Source organism: Pinus tabuliformis, chromosome X (genome assembly GCF_031772625.1).
Source record: "Pinus tabuliformis cultivar Carrire ecotype Pingquan chromosome X, CPIR1, whole genome shotgun sequence".
Lineage (NCBI taxonomy): Eukaryota > Viridiplantae > Streptophyta > Pinopsida > Pinales > Pinaceae > Pinus > Pinus tabuliformis.
This window is the reverse complement of record NC_142308.1, coordinates 158,385,777-158,406,872: the sequence shown is the minus strand read 5'-3', so window position 1 is coordinate 158,406,872 and position 21,096 is coordinate 158,385,777.

Here is a 21,096-nt window from a genome sequence, read left to right as displayed (position 1 = left end):
CTCGTGCACACGTGGGTTTCCTTTTAATACAGTTGTGTGTAGGGCCCTTGTATATGCGGGTTACCTGTATTCAACCCACGTGTATGAAGAGTTGAAATTTTTGACATATTTTCCTACAGTCAAAACTTGAAAAGAACATTTAAAAAGTATCACAAATAATTACAAGCAGGATATAAGGGTTACCTGGAAGTTTTTGAGTGATTTGAATAGTTCAATTGGTAGGGGGAATCTTGTTTGGGTTTGTCTCCATAGCTCCTTGCTGAAAACACAAATGAAAAAACTATGAGTCCAAAAGTCCTTATATAAGTTGAAAGATAAAAATTATTTTTTCCAAAAATTGATTTTTGTCTTATGGACTTTTTGACCTTGTGGCTTGGAGTGTCGAGAATGAGTTGTCTTTTCAGGAAATTTTGGATACTTCTTCGAGACATCAATTTGGTCCCATGACTACAGACCTGTCATGACAGGTATCGTTTTCTTACTGGCATATAGGTCAGAGAATACCACTTTTTGCTGCATTTTGCATACTAGCCTCCATACTGCGATATGTTAGCCATAGGGTTGACCCCATTGTATCTTGATTTGCATACTAGTTTCACTCGCCGAATTTAAAAATCATGATGCAATGGTAGAGCCAACCTTTACATGGGCATCTTAGTTAGATCCTCACTGACATTGGTTACCCATGCTACTATATTGAGTAGGCTTAGGAGTCCTCTTTAGTCCCGCCATGACTTATGCATTGAAGACTCATTCTCATCCTTCTGCGCCACTTTTTGGCCTTATATCCTAGAGGCTCCTTTGTGTTGAGTTGTACTACTGCATTGCATATTGACTACTTGCACCTTTTGGCCTTAAGCTGGCTTCACTTGGACTTGTGTTTAAGCCACTTATTAACCATGTCTTATGCAAAATCAACCTTGTAATCACTTAGCCTCTGCAACTTGACACACCCTTATACCCGTGGAAAGAACATCCCTTTGAGTGTCCTTGCCCAGTTTCGCCACCTTGCATTAAGCATAGGAATGTTTCCCTCCTAGGAACAAGAGCATCTGCTTTTTTGACACTCATTATTTCCACTGTACTATAACATTCTTTTATTCCTTTTCAAGCTTCATATAAAAGAAAAGACAGAAAATTATGTATTCCAAAAAAGAGTGGGAACGGGACATTATTTCCATATTTTTATGGAAGCTAGAGTCAGTCGTGTCGCCCTTGAACAAAGCACTCAAAAGAAAGCCTTTCATATAGGTTTTAACCCTGTACAGAAATTACTTGCATACGAATTCTAAAACACATAAAATAAACCATGCGAGAGCATAACACATAAAACAAATATACACAGAGATTTTCCCCCGGATCCCAAAACTGGGACTACCAGCTTGATTTTTCATTATATTCCTTTCAATGTTACAATACATATTTATACATGCCGAAGCATCCAATACCATGGACCGAAAACCATCGCGTCCAAACCATGGACCGAAAACCATCGTATCCAAAAACATGTACAAAAATCATGCACAAAACCATAGGTGGGTTCGCCCAACCTAACATAGGGTCCAAAACCAAAATTTTCCGGGGCACTACCCCGGACCCCATAAAGTGGGGTTACGGGTACACCTCAAACCCCCTGTGACCCCCCTCCCCCACGTTACACAATCGGTGCAACGAAGGGGGGCTCCCCCCCCCTCTAACCCCCCAGTTAACTACGTGGGCTAGTCATGGAAAGAATATAACACAACCCAACATTCTCCCACTTGTTGTTTTCTTTCCACAAGGGGCCACAAGAGAGATTAGTCATTTATCTAGCCCTGTAATGCCCATTGTTTCTCTACACCAAGAGAACTTCTCAGAGCTCACAGATTTTGTCAATGCATCTGTAGTGTTCTTCAAAGTGTCCACCTTTACCAGCAACACCTTTTTGTCTTCTATCATATCCCTCACAAAGTGATACTAAACATCAATGTACCTTGTCTTTGAATGATATGCAGGGTTCTTTGCCAAGAAAACTGCACTTTGGCTGTCACAGTCTATCCTTATAGCTCCCTGTACTAACCCCTACTTGAACACAATCTCTGCAACCAAACTGCTTCCTTGCTTGCATGAGTGGCTGCCATGTATTCTGCCTCTGTAGTTGATAGTGCTACTATAGATTGTTTCTTACTCATCCAACTGACTACACCTCCAAATAGGTTAAACACATACCCACTTGTAGATCTTCTCTGATCCAAATCTCCAGACCAATCTGCATCAAAAAAGACATGAATATCCAAAACTCTGTCCAATCCTGGTCTTCCTTGGTAGCACAAACCATAATCATTAGTGCCATGCAAAACCCTGAAAACCCGCTTCACTGTTGTCTAGTGCTCCTTCTCTGGTTTTGACATAAACTTGCTCAATACTCCCACTGCATGTGAAATGTCTGGTCTAGTATAGACCATTGCATACATCAGGCTACTGACTGCACTTGCATATGGAACATGGGACATGTCCTCTTCCTCTTCTTATGTCTTGGGACACTGTTCAGAAGATAACCTCACACCTACAGGAATAGGAACCTTCACCGATTTACTATCCTACATATTAAACCTCTGCAGTATTGTCTCGACATACTTCCTCTGGTTTAACCCGAGCTTCCTCTTTGCTTGATCTCTTTTAATTTCCATGCCCAAAATTATAGTTTGTAGCACCAAGATCTTTCATGTCAAATTTGAAGGACAATTGGGTCTTCAAATCCTGGATAATTTCTTTGTCATTTCCAACTAACAACATATCAGCCACATACAACACCAGATAAATAACACGGTTACTAATTAACTTAAAATACACACAATGATCTGCTTTGCTTCTGGTGAAGCCAAGCCCCCATATAAATGTATCAAATTTCTGATACCACATCCTTGGTGACTGTTTTAACCCATACAGAGACTTCTTTAACTTCCATACCAATTCTTTCTTACCCTTCATCGCAAAGCCTTCAAGTTGCTTCATGTAGATCTCCTCTTCTAGATCCCCATGAAGAAATGTTGTCTTCACATCCATCTGTTGTACCTCAAAATCAAAAGCAGCAGCAACAGATAAAAGTAATCTAATAGAAGTTACCTTGGCAATAGGAGAAAAAATATCACCAAAATCAATTCCCAGCACCTGGGAATAACCTTTTGCTACCAACCGAGCTTTGCATTTCTCCACCTTTCCTTCTGCATTTGTCTTCTTCTTGAACACCCATTTGCTGCCAATGGGTTTCCTTCCAGCCGGCAACTCCACCAGATCCCAAGCCCCATTTTTGTGCAAAGATGCCATTTCATCAACCATGGCCTCGTTCTAGAGTTTTCCATCCTCTGAATGCATTGCTTCCTTCACAGTTCTGGGATCATCATTAGTAACAGACAAAGCAAAATTTGAATAGAAAGAAGATGGAATATACCTTTCAGGCTGCCTTCTTTCTCGAACTGATCTTCTCACAGTTAGAGTTTGTGTCTCTTCATCTTCTGATTCCTCCTCTGTTGTAGAGTCTGATTCTTCCTCCTTTAGCTCAAACTCTATCTTCTCAGGTTCTTTTGGTTGGACTTCATGTTTAATAACATCTTTCACCTCCCTGAACACCACATCTCGGTTGTACACAGCCTTGCTTGTTACTGGGTTCCAAAGATTATAACCCTTTAAACCATCCTTATACCCAATAAAGATGCACTTTTCAGATTTACTATCCAACTTGGTTCTTTTTTCCTTTGGAACATGTACATATGCATCACATCCAAATACCCTTAGATGTGAAAGAGAGGGTTTCTTACCAGTCCATACCTCTTGTGGAGTCTGTTAGAGTCAGTCTGGTCATCCCTCCGTCAGATATCAAAACTCTTTTTGCATTTCATGTCTAGGTGTCCCATCACTTTCGATCAGTTGCATTTCGTTAGGAGCATGCCATAAATCTGATGGAAGGGCTTTTGTCACTCATCCCCCTCATGCTTTGCACTGCTGGCTCAGGTCTGTCCATCAAAATCGACCCTTAAAAGTCATTTGCAGTCCTGTTGCAGTTTCTAGGTCATAACAGTCATTTTAGTCATTAGGTCTAGGGTTAGTCCATTTGGTCTTCGAAAAAGTCTAATAAAACCAGCAAGCCAAAGGGAGGTCCTTGATAAGTTATTATTTCAAAGATGTTAATCATCATATGGATGGATTATGACTTCTCTTCAAAACTCTGTTTTGAAGATAAGTCGAAATTTCGTTTTTTGTAATAATTTTTCAAAATTTTCAGTTCTTGAATTCTCCAGGCACAGCCCTAGTCTCCTTTGCCAAATTCTATGTCAGCTATCCCTGCAAAAAATTACCAAGAAATTCATTATTTCAACCAAAAATCGAGGAAACAAAAAGGTCAAAGCTTTATTAATTGTGAAAAAGTGTCAGTTGCAAAACATTACAAAGTGGGTTTTTGGAGAGACAAAAATCAAATTGATGTCTATATAAAGTGTTTTCCATCCAGATGAAGTCATTTTGCATGCCAAGGTTGGAGAAAATCGTTTCAAGTCGAATTTGTGAGAGAAGTGTGTGTTTTGGAGAGAACTGGCCTGCAGCTAACCGGCGTGGTGCATATAACAGGCGGCGCGACGCACATAGAGCGCTCGGGGAACTGGGGATTTCCGCCCAGTGTAAATTCTAACGGGCGCGATGCACACAGAGAATGCGGTGCATTGGGTTTTGAGAGTGGCGCATATAGCCACAAGCTCGAAATTTGCTGGAAACTTCACTAAATTTCTAATACCTTGCATAGATTTGCCAGGTAGGCTTGCTATCCTGCCATTGCATCAAATTTTATGATAAAATACGGTGGTTTATGGGTGATAGTGGTTGCAATAAAAAAAAAAAATTAAAACCTACTTCTAATATCCTCAATCCAATTGCAGCCAGGTTTACAATTCACTGTTTTGCCACCAAGATTTTGTCTCCCTCCCATTGTTCCCTTATTTTCACTCATCCCTAATTCCCTATCCCCTAAATTCATTACTCCCTTCTCCTACATACTCTATCCCAAATCCCTTAACCTCACACCTCATAACCTATACAACTAATCCCAAACCCTAAACCCTTTTTCCATACATCAAATCCCTTAAACCCCCTCCCATACTTCCCTATTAAACTTCTCCCAATAATTCCCATTCCTCAATATTGTTTCCCCTTCCTAACAATCCCTAACAGTCCCTATTGCATTTGTTTTTCCCTTGGTGGTAGAAATTTGAATACAACATCCAAAAGAGCAGTTCAAGCACAATTTATACACAACAGTCATTTTGTCTTTGAGGTAGTTTGTCCAGCAGTCATGGCATCTGAGCATTCGTCGGACTATGAGGTAGAAACCCAAAGTGACTCTCCCTTGGAAGAACAGGCACCCCAGAGACCGCATAAAAGTGGCAGACATGTTAGGGAAGAGCCAATCACCCTCACAGAATTGCAGGCCTGCTCTCTTGCTATGCAGTGTTTTCAACATCAGTCATGCTATGAGTTTTGTCAAAAGGTGGAAAGTGTCCAATTTCATCATGAGTTGGCTCGTCTTTTTGTACTACACTTTCACGGAGATCAAGCTATCTTGGCTGGTGTCACCTTCACACTTACACCAGAATCTGTCTCATTAGCAATCGGTATACCGAACATTGGGGAACCATGGCACAAGAAACAAAAGATTGATCGGCAACATTATGAGCCATACATTAAAACCAGTTGCTTGAGGCAACTCAAGGGAGTGTTCCCTTTCCGGTATCTAAAAGATGAATATGCTCCACTAATGAGATTGATCATGAAATATTTCAGCTGTGAGGGACGGTTCTCTCGCCTTTATGCTTATCATATCAGGTTGCTCATGCATTTCACTAGGGTATGGATGATGAACATTCCGTATTTCATTTGCCGAAACATTGAGAGAATGACCACCTTTATACAGCGTAAAACCCCTCAGCAGCAACTTAACAGTGTAAATCATTTTGCTCTTATAAAGATTTTGGTGGTTCATCAGCTTGGATTGCAGGGCATCACTTGGGATGATTTCATCTCTCGTGACTTCTTTAGGGCTTCACGGGGAGTATCAGAGGTTAAGCATGAGGGTGAACCCTCTCATTAGTATGAGCGCCATGGGACTGTTAGTGTGCCAGTTTTCGCCACATATAAGAGAGGCACCAGACATTTGTTTGCAGCGACAAAGCGAGTGTTATCTCCACCAGGGGTGGAAGGGGCCTCGCTTCCTCCATCAGCATCATAGGTACAGGACAAAGGCAAGGAGCCAATGCAGGATGAGAGGCCTTCAGGTGAATGAGAGACCGAGTTCATTCTCCTTCATGATGATGATACAGATACGGGTCCACAAAGTGCCAAACTTAGAGAGATCATCTAGGAGCAGCAATCAAAGATGGAGGCATTATCCGTTGATTTGGAGAGGGCTAAGTGGACCATGAAATACTTGGAGCAGGGGAACAAGAAGCTTGACGATCAGAAAGCAATCATGGAGCAACAAAACATTCGTGAGCATCGCCAAGCTGCACAAAGGAGAAGAGTTGAGCTCACGTCTTTAGAGCAAGAAATTAATGAGGATCGGGAGGCCAATCTTGAGAGAGTGAACATGCACTTAGAGCGGCTGTTGGACAAGGCCAACAAATACCATGCACTGCTGAGACACGTGGCTTTTCATTACATGGTGCACAACAAAGTGTGCAAGGCCCGAATTAGGAACTTGAAGGCGAAATTGAGGAAGGCAATCAAGAAGCAAAAGAGGCAAAGGGAGCTCGATCATCTTCAGATATTGGCCGAGGCATCTTTAGCCCAGCATAACACTTGATAAGGAAGCTCTAGCCCAAATTTCAAGAAATTTGGGACATTTTTGGTCTTTTTGTAAATTTTTGTGCAAAAAACAGGGTTTTTCTCCCTGTGCGCCGCGCCACGTGGCGCGCGCTTACAATAGGAGGCTCCAAATGCAAAAATGTTTATAGTTTTGGACTTTTCATGGAAAATCATGAATTTTGGTGCTTGGACAAGAAATTTGGGCAAGTTTTGAGTCCTCAGGAGGTCAAAAACACCCTAAAAATGACCTCTCTACCCCTAATTTCACACACAGGAAGCAGTCTTGGGAGATTGAGGTTTTGGAGGGGAAAATGGGCACCAAATTCCGAAGTTCCACTTGGGTTGGAAATTAGACAGATAGGAATTTCCAACAAGCACACTTGGGCTCAATTTTGACTTCAAAAAGTGCCTCAAAATCAGTAGCAAAGTAGCGCGACGTATACAGAAATTGGCGCGGCGCACAGAGGTTTTTGGCCCAAATTTTCACCTTCCAGCTCAAAAATTTAGCCAATTTGACTAGTTTTTCTTTGTGATGTTATTTTTGACCTATCTTGATGTAATTGAGTGAACATGATGTAATTTTGACACTTAGTTACTTGTTATAGAGGATTCATTCACCAAAGAGTGAAAATTTAATGAATGAATCAGTTTCCTACCTTATAGAGGCAAGTTGTTTTGATTGCCTAGATTTTAGTGCTTTGTTTAGAATTGGTTGAAACGGCTCCTAGAAGGATGAGCTCGACCCCTAGAGGCAAGGGAAGAGGTTGGATTTTCTATATTATGTAATTTCTAAGTCATTTTCAGGGTTGGACTCTTGGGAAAAGCTTGGCACTCTATTGTACATTGTATCTCTGCATTTTTGGCTAAGGAAAGACTAGGGTTTTGCAGCACTGTTTGGGATCCATGTGGCTTTATGTTTTGATGGTGTGTTTCTCTGAGTAATTTTAAGTTTATCTAATGTTATGTGTATCATTTTCATGTTTCTTCATCTGAATTTGAAACAAATGAGTGATTAAGGTGGAATCCATAACTGTTATGCTCTGCCTTTGAATTTGTTTAAATTTTCATGTTTTCTTCAGTTTAAGGAGAATCCTTGAGTCTCTCTTGCTCTCCGTGGGTCCTCACATGTTTGATCTACCCATATCACTTGATTTAAAGCATCAAAATGATCGCCTTCCTTGCCCCAATCAGACCTCTGCAGAAACTGTGCCTCATCCTCGAGCCCAAATTTGCCTTTCCCATTTTTCAACAAAACCCTAAAAAACTCAAATAAAATCCCTGCACTTAATACCTAGCCTAATATCAGTTGCAAATTTTGTCATCTCGAGCCTCATTGATTACCTCTTGCTGAGATTGACCCGGAGAGAGCCCTCTCCTGTCCTCGTAGGGCTAGCTACGAGGCTGAGCGTGGTTTGATGTGGACCTAAAACCTTGTCTTTTCAGCCTGAGACAAATCTGGGTTCTAACATAGTCTTATCCTCCAAAGCTGATGAAGGTGACCTGTTGACCAGGTAACATGCAATATCCACCGCCTCTGCCCAGAATTCTTGTCCTAACCCAGCACCACTGAGCATGCTTCTTGCCCTTTCCATCAACGTCTTGTTCATTCTTTTTGCAACTCCATTTTGATGAGGTGTATATGGAGTAGTCTTCTGCTGTGATATACCACATTTCTTACATAATTCTTCAAATTCCTTGCTGCAAAACTCTCCACCATTATCTGTCCTCAGCACCTTTATGTTCTTCTCTGTCTGGTTTTCCACCAGAGCCTTAAATTCTTTAAACCTGTCAAAGACTTTAGATTTCGTCTTAAGGAAATATATCCATGTATTCCTTGAGAAGTCATCTATAAATGATACATAGTACACAGACTTACCCAGTGATGGAACCTTCACAGGTCCAAACACATCACTGTGCACAAGCTCTAATATCTGTTTCGCCCTCTTACCACTAGAGGGGAAACTTACCCGATTCTGCTTCCCATATACACAATTTTCACAAAAATCAAAATCCAGAGAGCTATTACTCATACCTTCTACCATACCTTTACCATGAAGTATTCGAAGGCCCTTCTCTCCAATATGTCCAAGCCTTTGGTGCCACAGCATGATCTTCTCTGCATAGACCACTAGATTTTCTGCTCCACTTTTAGGAACCACAGAACTATTGCACCCATCAATAACAGTGCTACCTTGTAGCTTGTACAAAGTTCCAATCCAAACTCCCTGCATAAATACCAGTGCTACTCGAACCATTTTGCAGGTATCCTTCTCGAACATTGTTTTTACACCTGCATCATCCAGCTTGCTTACATAAATTATATTTTTGGCTAATGCAGGAATATGTAGAACACCTGGAAGCATTCTAACCCTTCCACCTTGCAACTTCCACTTTACTTTTCTGCGACCAAAGATTCTAGCCTTCCTGTCATCCCCCAAGAAGACATCACCACCATCAAATTTCTCATACTCGCAGAACCACTCTCTATGGGGAGTGAAGTGAAAGGATGCACCTGAGTCAATCAACCATGCCTCATGATCTACATGTGTACTTGAAGAAGCCAAGTACACATCCCCACCTTCATCTGAGGTGGTTTTCGCCTCTGCAGAAGGAGCCTCATCAGATCCCTTTCCTTTGTCAGGAGCTTTAGATTTACAATCCCTTTTGAAGTGGCCTTCCTTTCCGCATTTCCAGCACACAACCTTTATAGGTTTTCCTGGAGATTTAGATCTCCCTCTAGATTTATATCTCCCACTCGATGACTTATTTTTGTTTCTGTTTTGGGACCGTCCTCGTACAGACAAGGCATCACCATTCTGGCTCTCCATATTTTTCCGTCTCATCTCCTTCGTCAGCAAGGCTGAGACTATTTCATCAAACTGCAAGGCAGTTGCATTGCTACCTATTACAATAACCAGACTATCCCACAAATCTGGTAGAGAACACAACAAACTAATGCACTTATCTTCATTTGAAAGTTTAATATCAACAGATGCTAACTGACTTACCACAGTATCAAATGCATTCAGATGCTCTGTCACCGAGTCTCCATCTTTCATCCTTAGGTTATACAACTTTTTCTGCGGGAACAGTTTATTCACTAGAGACTTAGATTAGTACAAAGTACCTAACTTGTCCCGTAAATCCTTCACCGTAGCTTCCCCTGATACATTCAGCAATACTGAATCTGAGACACACAATCGTATTGTGCTCTTTGCCTTCTGATCCAACTTCTTCCATTCTTCATCGGACACTCCCGTTGGTTTAGTACCCAGATCTATCGCGATCCACTAATCTTTATCCACCAACAGATCCTCCATCTTGAGTTTCGACAACTCCAAAATCTACCCATTAAATTCCTCGATCTCTATCTTTCCACTGCTCGCCATCTTCTTTCACCACCAGAATCGATCTCGCAGATCTCCCACTGAACAGGGTCTACCATAGGCCCAAGCGAAACCCCTCAGCAACAAAGGTGTCCCCTTGAAGCCAAAACTGCTCTAATACCAAATGTAGGTTTTAACCCCATATATAAATAACTTGCATACGAATTCCAAAACACATAAAATAAACAATGCGAGATCATAACACATAAAACACATATACACAGATATTTTCCCCTAGATCCCAAAACCGGAACTACCAGCTTGATTTTTCATTATATTCCTTTCAATGTTACAATACATATTTATACATGCCGAAGAATCCAATACCATGGACTGAAAACCATCTTGTCCAAAACCATGGACCGAAAACCATTGCATCCAAAAAAATGTGCGAAAATAATGCACAAAACCATAGGTGGGTCCACCCAACCTAACATAGGGTCCAAAACCAAAATTTTCTAGGGAGCTGCCCTGGACCCCATGAAGTGGGGTTATGGGTACACCTCAAAGCCCCTGTGACACCCCCCCCCCGCCACTACACAATCGGCGCAATTAAGGGGGGCTCCGCACCCCCCCCCCCCCCCCCCATCTAACCCCCCAATTAACTACGTGGGCTAGTTGTGGAAAGAATATAACACAATCCAACATTTCCTCCATTAGGGTGGGCTTTAGTTTGACTTAGGAGAGCCTTAACCTTGTTATCGAGTTAGTCCTCCTCTGATTGGTTACCTCTTCCAATCATATGGAGAGTTTGCTTATGCCTCCTGCATGACAAACTTATACAAAGTTATCATATGCTGCCATGTAGTCACAGTTGAGTCGTGCTTTTGTTCAAGGGAAGTAAACCTGAGTCAGCCTCTCTGCGGTATCTCTTGACCTATTTTTCAGTCGGTCATCCCTGGTTGTCAGCATCATGTTCGTTATCACATCAATTTTATTGGTTTTCTCATGCCAGTTTGAGAAGGTCTCCATTGAATTCTTGTTGGTGGGTCTTGTACTTATCAACTACGACCAATTGCTTTGAAGGCAGATCTAGAGTCGTACCTTGGCCCTATTTTCATTATTGATAGGTCACCTTGTGCTCAGCATCGATCAGTATCACGAGTCTTTGACTGGGTGGTTTCCCTTGTGTTCGACATTAGCTTTCATTATCACACATTGGGATTCATGCAGTGCCTTGGTTTCCATTTGACCCTATTGGTGGATTCCTCGGCTCTGTGTCAGCTTTCATTATTGGTTGGTTTAGAGGGTTTCTATCGTGCGCTAGCCACATATTGTGTACATCAGAAACATGCTTCAGTTGGGTTACTACATCTTTGTTCATCTGATTCCTTCCACATTATTGGCCTATGAGTTACACTCATGCTAGATTGATGAAGGATGCCTTAATGCCTTCCTTCTAGTGGATCTTTTCCCATCGACTTTATCTCATTGCTATGGGAAAGGGATTTAGAGTACATTTGGCAGTACCTTAGGGTTTTTAGTCATCAGTGGCAGATTCTTTTGCTGTCGACAGTGGAAAAACATCATTGTCTCTTGATTGGTAGATTCTTTCAAGTGTTCGACTATAGCTCATTTATTCCCACTTGCTAGATTGTGTTGGGTACCTTGACCCTCATCATCATTATTGTTGAGTAGTCTCACATTTGTTAACGGTATACATCAATGATCGGTAATCAGACGATTTCTCACATGGTCGACTTTAGATCATTCATTCCCATTTTGTAGAAATGTACCACAGCGGTCGGTGAAGATCTCGTGTTTGCATCAACATGTCCTGGTTCACTTGTCAGTTGCTCATGTTTTTGCTAGTTGACACCATCCACCTTATATGTTGCAGTTCCTTACAACAACATCTTATATGCTGACACCTGAGTTGCGGTGTAGTACCATTTATTCCATCATGTTCACTTGGTACTATTTGGATTAGTTTCTTGGCTTTAGTGATCAGCTTCATACTTCAGCATCATTGATCAGATCTTTATATGTGATATTCAGACATGTACTTTCTTGATTATGATCAGATGATCCATTATGTATTTCCAGTTCCTTTATACTTGTATGCATATTGGATCTGCTTTTGTACTTGACATGCAGACATGCTTTACTATTTTTGAGCATGGGTATGCCCGCCTTAGACAACAATTTCTTTCTGATCTCTTTCAAAGGCTTGGCAAGCTAAATTCTGGTGAACTCCCCCTCGGTCTCAGCATGATTCCTTCCATACACATAATACATTTCGGCCATCATGTACCCCTTCTGACCCCATAGATTAGGGGGCATCTGTTATAGCACCATTTACCACTCTTGGTAGATCTGATGCTCTGATTATGGCCTAGGGCAACCCTTCCTTCCAGACTTGGTCTAAAATCTAAAAAACTGTGTTTTATTCCCTATACGCTACTTTTCCCTATGAAAAAAGCATGTACACGTGGGTCAGCATATATCAAACCCGCGGACATATGTTAAAACACTTAAAAAAAATAAATTTCCTTAATTTTGGGAGGAGTTCATGGGTTTTGCCTGTTACTCACCTCCTATTGCCCATGGCCCAACTATTTCCCAACTGAAAAATATAATTTAGAGAGGTATAAATAAACCTCCATGGGAAGGCCTTAAAGGAGAAAGGATGAGATATTGATACTATAGTGAGATTATCCTTGATTGTGTCTGAAGAATCCCTGTGCCTCCTACACTCCCCAAAGCTTCAGGAAACCCTTGTTTCCTTGATTATAGATATCCCCCATATTGCTTGAGATATCCTTGTATTGTTGATGGAGGAAGATTTCTAAAGGATGGGAAAGGACAGATCCAGAGGACGGTTCCGATTGGAGCCGAAGAAGGACTCAGGTCCTATTTCTCCACCTTATTTATAACTTACTTCAATAAAAGGAACGTTGTTCTGTTTCCGATATGAAATGTGTTTATGCATCAAAATTATGTCGTAATTCATTTATGAATCTTATATTGATGTATAATTAGTCATTCATTTATATGATTTAAAGTTAACATCATGTATATGCTTTATGTTTCTACTGTCATCTATGTTCCATTTGAATAATTTTTAGGTTTCAAGAACATCAGGAGAAGCTAAGGGGTTGCACCCTGCGGGATCTACCCAAACAAAGGACATCCAGGTAAGGAAACTCCTACACAATTTAGTAGAATAAGGATTTTTGATGATGCATGAGCATTTCTTGTTGAGGTTTGCCCTTTGCTCTGCTGGAGTTCTCAACCCAAATCCCTAGGGTGGTTTCACCCGTAATAGTGGCTGCCATGTATTCTACCTATGTAGTTGAAATTCCACTATAGGTTGTCTCTTACTCATCCAACTGACTTCACCTCCAAATAGGTTAAACACATACCCACTTGTAGATATTCTCTGATCTAGATCTCCAACCTATTTTGCATCAAAAAAGCCATGGATGTCCAAAAAACTATCCAATCCTGGTCTTCCTTGGTAGCACAGACCATAATCATTAGTTCCATGAAAATACCTGAAAACTCACTTCCCTACTGTCTAATGCTCCTTCCTTGGTTTTGACATAAAACTACTCAATACTCCCACTGCATGTCTAATGTTTGGTCTAGTATAGACCATTGCATACATTAGGCTATAGACTGCACTTGCATACAGAACAATGAACATGTCCTCTTCCTCTTCTTGTGTCTTGGGACACTGTTTAGAAGACAACTTTACACCTACAGGAATAGGAACATTCAGTTTATTATCATGCATATTAAACCTCTGCAGTATTGTCTCAGCATACTTCCTTTGGTTTAACCAAAGCTTCCTCTTTGCCCGATCTCATTTAATTTCCATTCCCAAAATATAGTTTGCAACACCAAGATCTTTCATGTCAAATTTGGAGGACAATTGGGTCTTCATTTCCTAGATAATTTATTTGTTATTTCCAATTAGCAACATATCATCCATAAACAAGACCAAATAAATAACACGGTCACCAACTAATTTAAAATACACACAGTGATCTACTTTGCTTCTGGTAAAGCTAAGTCCTCGTATAAATGTATCAAATTTTTTATAACACATACTTGGTGATTTTTTTAAACCCATACAAAGAATTTTTTTAACCTGCATACCAGTTCTTTCTTTCCCTTCACCACAAAGCCTTTAGGTTGCTTCATGTAGATCTCTTCTTCCAGATCCCTGTGAAGAAATGTTGTCTTCACATCCATTTGTTCTACCTCAAAATCAAAAGCAACAACAAAAAATAAAAGTAATATAATAGAAGCTACCTTAGCAACAGGAGAAAAAATATCACCAAAATCAATTCGTGGCACCTGGGAATAACCTTTTTCTACCAATCGAGTTTTATATTTCTCCACCTTTCCTTCTGCATTTGTCTTCTTCTTAAACACCCATTTTATTTCAATGGGTTTCCTTCCAACCATAAATTACACCAGATCCCAAGCCTCATTTTTGTCCAAAGATGCCATTTCATCAACCATGGTCTCTTTTCAGAGTTTTCCATCCTCTTAATCTACTACCTCCCTGACAGTTTTTGGATCATCATCAATAATAGATAAAGAAAAATTTGAATAGAAAGCATATGGACTATACCTTTCTAGCTGCTTTCTTTCTCGAAATGATCTTCTCACAACTAGAGTTTGTGGCTCTTCATCTTCTGATTCCTGGTATGCTGTAGAGTCTGATTCTTCCTCCTTTAGCTTAAAATCTATCTTCTCAAGTTCCTTTGGTAGGAAGTCATGTTTAATAGCATCTTTCACCTCTATAAACACCACATATTAGTTGTACACAACCTTCCTTGTTTCTGAGTTCCAAATCTTATAACCTTTTAAACCATCCTTACCCAATAAAGATGCACCTTTCAGATTTACTATCCAACTTGGTTCTTTTCTCCTTTGGAGCATGTACATATGCATCATAGCCAAATACCCTCAGATGTGAAAGAGAGGGTTTCTTACCATTCCATACCTCTTGAGGAATCTTATCCTCCAACAATGATGAAGGTGATCTATTAACCAAGTAACATGCACTCTCCACTGCCTTTACCCAGAATTCTTGTCCTAATCTAGCACTACTGAGCATGCTTCTTGCCTTTTCCGTCAATGTCGTGTTCTTTCTTTATGCAGCTTTGTTTTTCTAAGGTGTGTATGGAGTAGTATTCTGTCGTTCTATACCACACTTCTTAAAAAACTCTTCAAATTACTTCTTGCAGAACTCTCCACCATTATCTATCCTCAATGCCTTTATCTTCTTCTCTATTTGGTTTTCCACTCGAACCTTAAATTCTTTAAACCTGTCAAAGACTTCAGATTTCTTCCTGAGGAAATATATCCATGTATTCCTTGAGAAGTCATCTATAAATGATACATAGTACGCAAACTTACCCAGTGATGGAACTAACATAGGTCCAGACACATCACTATGCACAAGATCTAATACCCCTTTCGCCCTCTTAGCACTAGAGGGGAAACTCACCCGATTTTTCTTCCCATATACACAATGTTCATAGAAATCGAAACCCACAGATAAATTATACATACCTTCTACCACACCTTTACCATGAAGTATTCAAAGGCCCTTCTCTCCAATATTTCCAAGCCTTTGATGGCATACCATGGTCTTTCCTCTAGAGACCACAAGGTTTTCTACTCCACTTTCAAGAACCGCATAACTGTTGCAACCATCAATAACAATACTACCCAGAAGCTTGTATAGAGTTTCAATCCAAACTCCCCGCATCAATACCAGTGCTCCCTAAACCATCTTGCAGGTATCTTTCTCAAACACTGTTTTTACACATGCATCATCCATCTTGCTTACATAAATTAGATTTTTGGCCAATGAAGGAATATGCAGAACACCTGGAAGTGTTCTAATCCTTCAACCTTGCAACTTCAACATGAATTTTCCATGATCGACGATTCTAACCTTCCTTTCATCCCCTAAGAAGACATCACCACCATCATATTTCTCATATTCGTAGAACCAATACATGTGGGGAGTGAAGTGAAATGATGTACCTGAATCAATTAACCATACCTCATGATATACATGTGTACTTGAAGTAAGCAGAAAAGTACACATATGCACCTCCATCTGAGGTTGTTTTCGCCTCTGTAGAAGGAGCATCATCGGATCCCTTTCCTTTCTTAGGAGCTTTAGATCTACAATCCTTTTTAAATTTCCCTCCCTTTTCGTATTTCTAGCACACCTTTACAAGTTTTCCTAGAGATTTAGATCTCCCTCTAGATTTAGATCTCCCAATTGAGGACTTATTTTTGTTTCTGTTTTAGGACTGTCCTCGTATAGACAAGGCATCTCCATTCCGACCCTCCATATTTTTTTTCCTAATCTCCTCTGACAACAAGGATGAGACTATTTCATCAAACTTCAAGATAGTTGTATTGCTACCTATTTCAACAACCAAACTATCCCATGAATCTGGTAGAGAACACAACAAATTGATGCACCTATCTTCATATGAAATTTTAATATCAATAGATAACAACTGGATTACCATAGTATTGAAGGTGTTCAGATGCTCTGTCACCGAGTCCCCATCCTTCATCCTCAGGTTATACAACTTTTTCCGTAGGAACAATTTATTCGCCAGAGACTTAGATTGGTACAAAGTCCCTAACTTGTCCCACAAATTCTTCGTCATAGCTTCCCCTGATACATTCAACAATACTGAATCTGAGATACAAAACTGTATTGCACTCTTTTCTTTTCGATCCAACTTTGTCTAGTCTTCATCTAACGTTATTGTTGGTTTAGTACCTAGATCTATCACAATCCATTGATCTTTATCCACCAACAAATCCTCCATCTTGAGTTTCCACAACTCAAAACTTTGACCATTAAATTTCTCGATCGATATCTTTCCATTGCTCGCCATCTTCTTTCACTGCAAGAATCGATCTCGCATATCTCCCATTGAAAAGGGTCTACCATAGGCCTGAGCAAAACCCCTCAGCAGAAAATGCGTCCCCTTGAAGCCAAAAATGCTCTGATACGAAATGTAGGTTTTAACACTATGCAAAAATTATCGACAAATGAATTCTTAAAAAACAAAAATATACAATGGCAAGTAGCACAAAACAAATACATAGGGATTTCCCCTGGATCCCAAAATCGGGACTACCAGATTGATTTTTCATTTATTCATTTCAATGTTACAACACACATATATGCATGTTGAAGCATTCATAAGCCCCAATCCATTAACCCTGGATTAGAACATAACCATAGTAGTTCCCTTGACCGGATCTACAAGATACCATGGGCATAAAATCATCATGCCCAAAACCATGTGCAAAAACCATGCACAAAACCATAGGTAGGTCCACCCACCTAATATAGGGTCTAAAAAAAAATTTCTGGGGTGCTGCCCAGACCCCATAAATGGGCTACCACCCACCCACTATGCCCAACACAACGAAGGGGCCACTAGCCGGCTCCCCTCTAACCCCCAGATTTCACACATGGGGCTAGTCATGGAAAGAACATAACACACACCCAATAGTTGGGCGGCCTCACAAGTTCAAATCCCACTAACCCCGACCATTATAACAATATATATATATATATATATATATATATATATATAACATTTTTAATATATTTTTTAAAAACTACCAAACATTAAACACCATCCATAACCGTGAATTTAAACTGCCCGTTCAAATCACCGACAAAAATAACACTCTTTTTAAACTCTACCATGGGCTGGTTGTGGCCCATTTGGCCACCCATTGGGTGCCACATGGCCTCATGTCAATATTGGGCCATGTTTGCCACTAAGTTTAGCGAAACTTCCGCCATATTTGGTGGTGTTGCTAACTTTAACCATGACTAAAACTACTACTAAATTTTTCGAACCTCTACTAAATTTAATCATTAATTTTCTCGGATTGCCAAATTTGGTGGTGCCCCAAATTTATTTGGAGCCAACTAAATTTTTTCTTTTAGCCAAGTTAAACATAAACTTTGACTCAACATAAATTTCGCATACAAACTCAGATTGAGGCATCATTTGTGTTGTTGGATTCCTTATGACGAGCTCTTCGACTTGGCCTTAGTTTCATTGAGATTTGAGAAGTTTGATTTCTGACATTACAAATCCTCCTGGATCATTCCTCTCCACTGAGAATCTTTTGGTCCTCCAAAAGTATAAAGAAGAACTTCAATATAATGTATTCCAACATTTCTTGATTTGCATAACAAATGTCTCTGACAGGCCACATTTTTTTCTCCTTCAAATTTGTACTTAGAAACCAGAATGATGAAGATGACACCTATATCCATATGAAAATATGTAGCTGACAATGCATGTACAATTTTCAAGACTCTAAGCAAGACCTTAATTTCCAAGAGTTTATAAAACACTCATGGTTAAGTTTTACACTGTTTTACAATAGGACCTATCTCCTTTGCTATTCAACTAAAGGCTAAAATATCATTATGTTGCACACTCAAGTGATGTTATATGCTTCATCACTTTCAATTTTTTTTCCCATGTATGAAGGGGTCTTTAAAAATCAACATGTGATTTAGAGTTGTGGCCATGCTCAACTATTAAGAAATGTAGCAAGAAAGGATCATTTTGATTTAGCCTTTGTCAAATTAAGAAAATTCAAACTTTCCATATCAATAGACAATTTGGAGGTAGTTAACTAAGGTGACATGGCTATTGTCACTCAATTAGCTCAGTAAATTCAAGTTAAGAACTTGGAGTTTAGTTTGCATGTGTTGATTTCTAATTTGGGGCAATCTAGTTGAGTTATCTCCAATTGTACTCGGTTCAACTAGTTCTAAATGTTGATATAACTAGTTGGAGGTTAGATTTGCAGTGGGACAATAGTCTAACTCAGTGATCATCCAGTTAACTGATCAATCAACCAAAAATAGCTCATGCATGCAAGGAATTCAAATTTCTCAATTGTGGTGGAGATTCCAAGGTAGTGTAACATCAGTTGTAGACTAGTCTTAAATGTACATGTGTTGCATGCAATCAGTGATCAATCCTTGGGAATTCACAATATTTAAAATGCTTTAAAATGTTTTTAAAATGCTTTAAAATTTTTAAAAACATGTTAAAATGCTTTAAGAACAATTTAAAATGTTTTGAAAACTATTTAGAAAAAAATTAAAATGCTTTAAAAACGATTTAAAATGCTTTAAAAAAAAATAAAATACTTTAAAATGTTTTAAAAACAATTTAAAATACTTAACAACATGTTTATCTCTATGTTTCCCGTTTATATCTGTATTTAATTTTGTTGCTTTATAAATGTAGATCAGAAGAAATCTCAAATCAAACTAGAATCCAACCAATGGGGCAAGAAGAAAAAGTTGTCCAAATAAAATGATTCAATTGTCTTGAATTCAGGGAATATGCTACAAAGTGTCCACACAAAAATTCCAGCAATAAGAACTCACGAGGAGTAGCAGGTGAAGCATTAGCTTCATAGTTTGAGCTTGACTTCACCCTTATTGCATGCATGGCCAAAACTGTGATGGGGAGCGTGTGGTACTTGGAATCAGGTGCCTCGTTCCACATGACAGGGTCTAGAGAGTTTTTCAGTGACTTAGAGGATAAAGATCTCCAAATGCATATTGAGCTTGGGACGATGGAAGGTACAATGCTATGGGGATTGGTACAGTAACCTTTAGGAGGGAGTCGGGATCCCCTATTTGCCTCAAATATGTCATGTTTTTTCTAGGCCCGAAGAAGAACCTCATTTATGTAGCAATTTTGGAAGACCGTGGCTATGATGTGATCTTCAGTAAAGGGACAACCTTTCTTAGACACATAGCTACTGGGCAGGTGAAGAATATCGGGGTTTCTGTGAAGAAATTGTATAAAATTGATGTTGAATATTATGCTGCATTAAGTAGTAAGGTAGAGAAAGCGTAGAGCCGTGGTGTTGGTGAACTCTGGCACTAGACATTGGGCCATTTGCATCATGGCACCTTAAAAGTTATGCAGCAAATAACCATTGGCCTCCCTAAAGGGTCACTTGAGCAGTAGGATGTCTACAAGGGTTGTACCCTAGGGAAGTATGTAAAAAATCCACATTCCATGATCAAGACAACAAATCAAATGTATCCTTGGAGAGAGTCCACTCTAATGTTTGTGGACCCTACTCAACAACCTCCGCAACCATACTTAAATACTAAGTTATTTTTATTGATGATTTCTCAAGAAAGTGTTGGATCTTCTTCATGTGAAAGAAGGATGAGACATTCTGAAAAATTTTAGAATTCAAGGCACTAGTTGAGAAAGAGACTAGAAAGAAGGTGAAGGCTCTCAAGAGCGAAAATGGAGGTGAGTATGTTTCGAATGACTTCAAGGAATTTTATGCCAAAGAAGGAATTCAAAGAGAAATGATAACTCCCCACAACCCATATCATAATGGGGTAGCTGAGATGAAGAATCGAAGCATTGTGGGAGCTGCAAGAGTTATGCTACATGACCAAGGCCTGCCACTACATTTGTGGGAAGAGGCAAGTAACACAAAATTCTACTTGTAGAACTAGAGTTCTTATCGGATTCTTTGTATGATTACATTGGAGGAGGATTTCTTGGGGAGAAAGTTAGATGTGTCTCATTTCAAAATATTTGGAGCCTCTCTTTACTGCCATGTCTCCAAATATTCGAGGAAGAAGCTTGAGGCGACAATAGAGTTGGTAGTTTTTGTGGGTTACACTGAAACTCCACACAATTACCATGTGTACTTACCTTCACTCAGAATGACAGTTATGGAAAGGGATGTAAAGTTTGATGAGGAGAAAGCAATGTGGTGCTCCCTTGAGAGGGAGCTTCAGATCCCACCAGAAGAGGAGCTTTTAGCTCCAAAGGAGGAACCTCAGGAGGAGTCTCAGGAA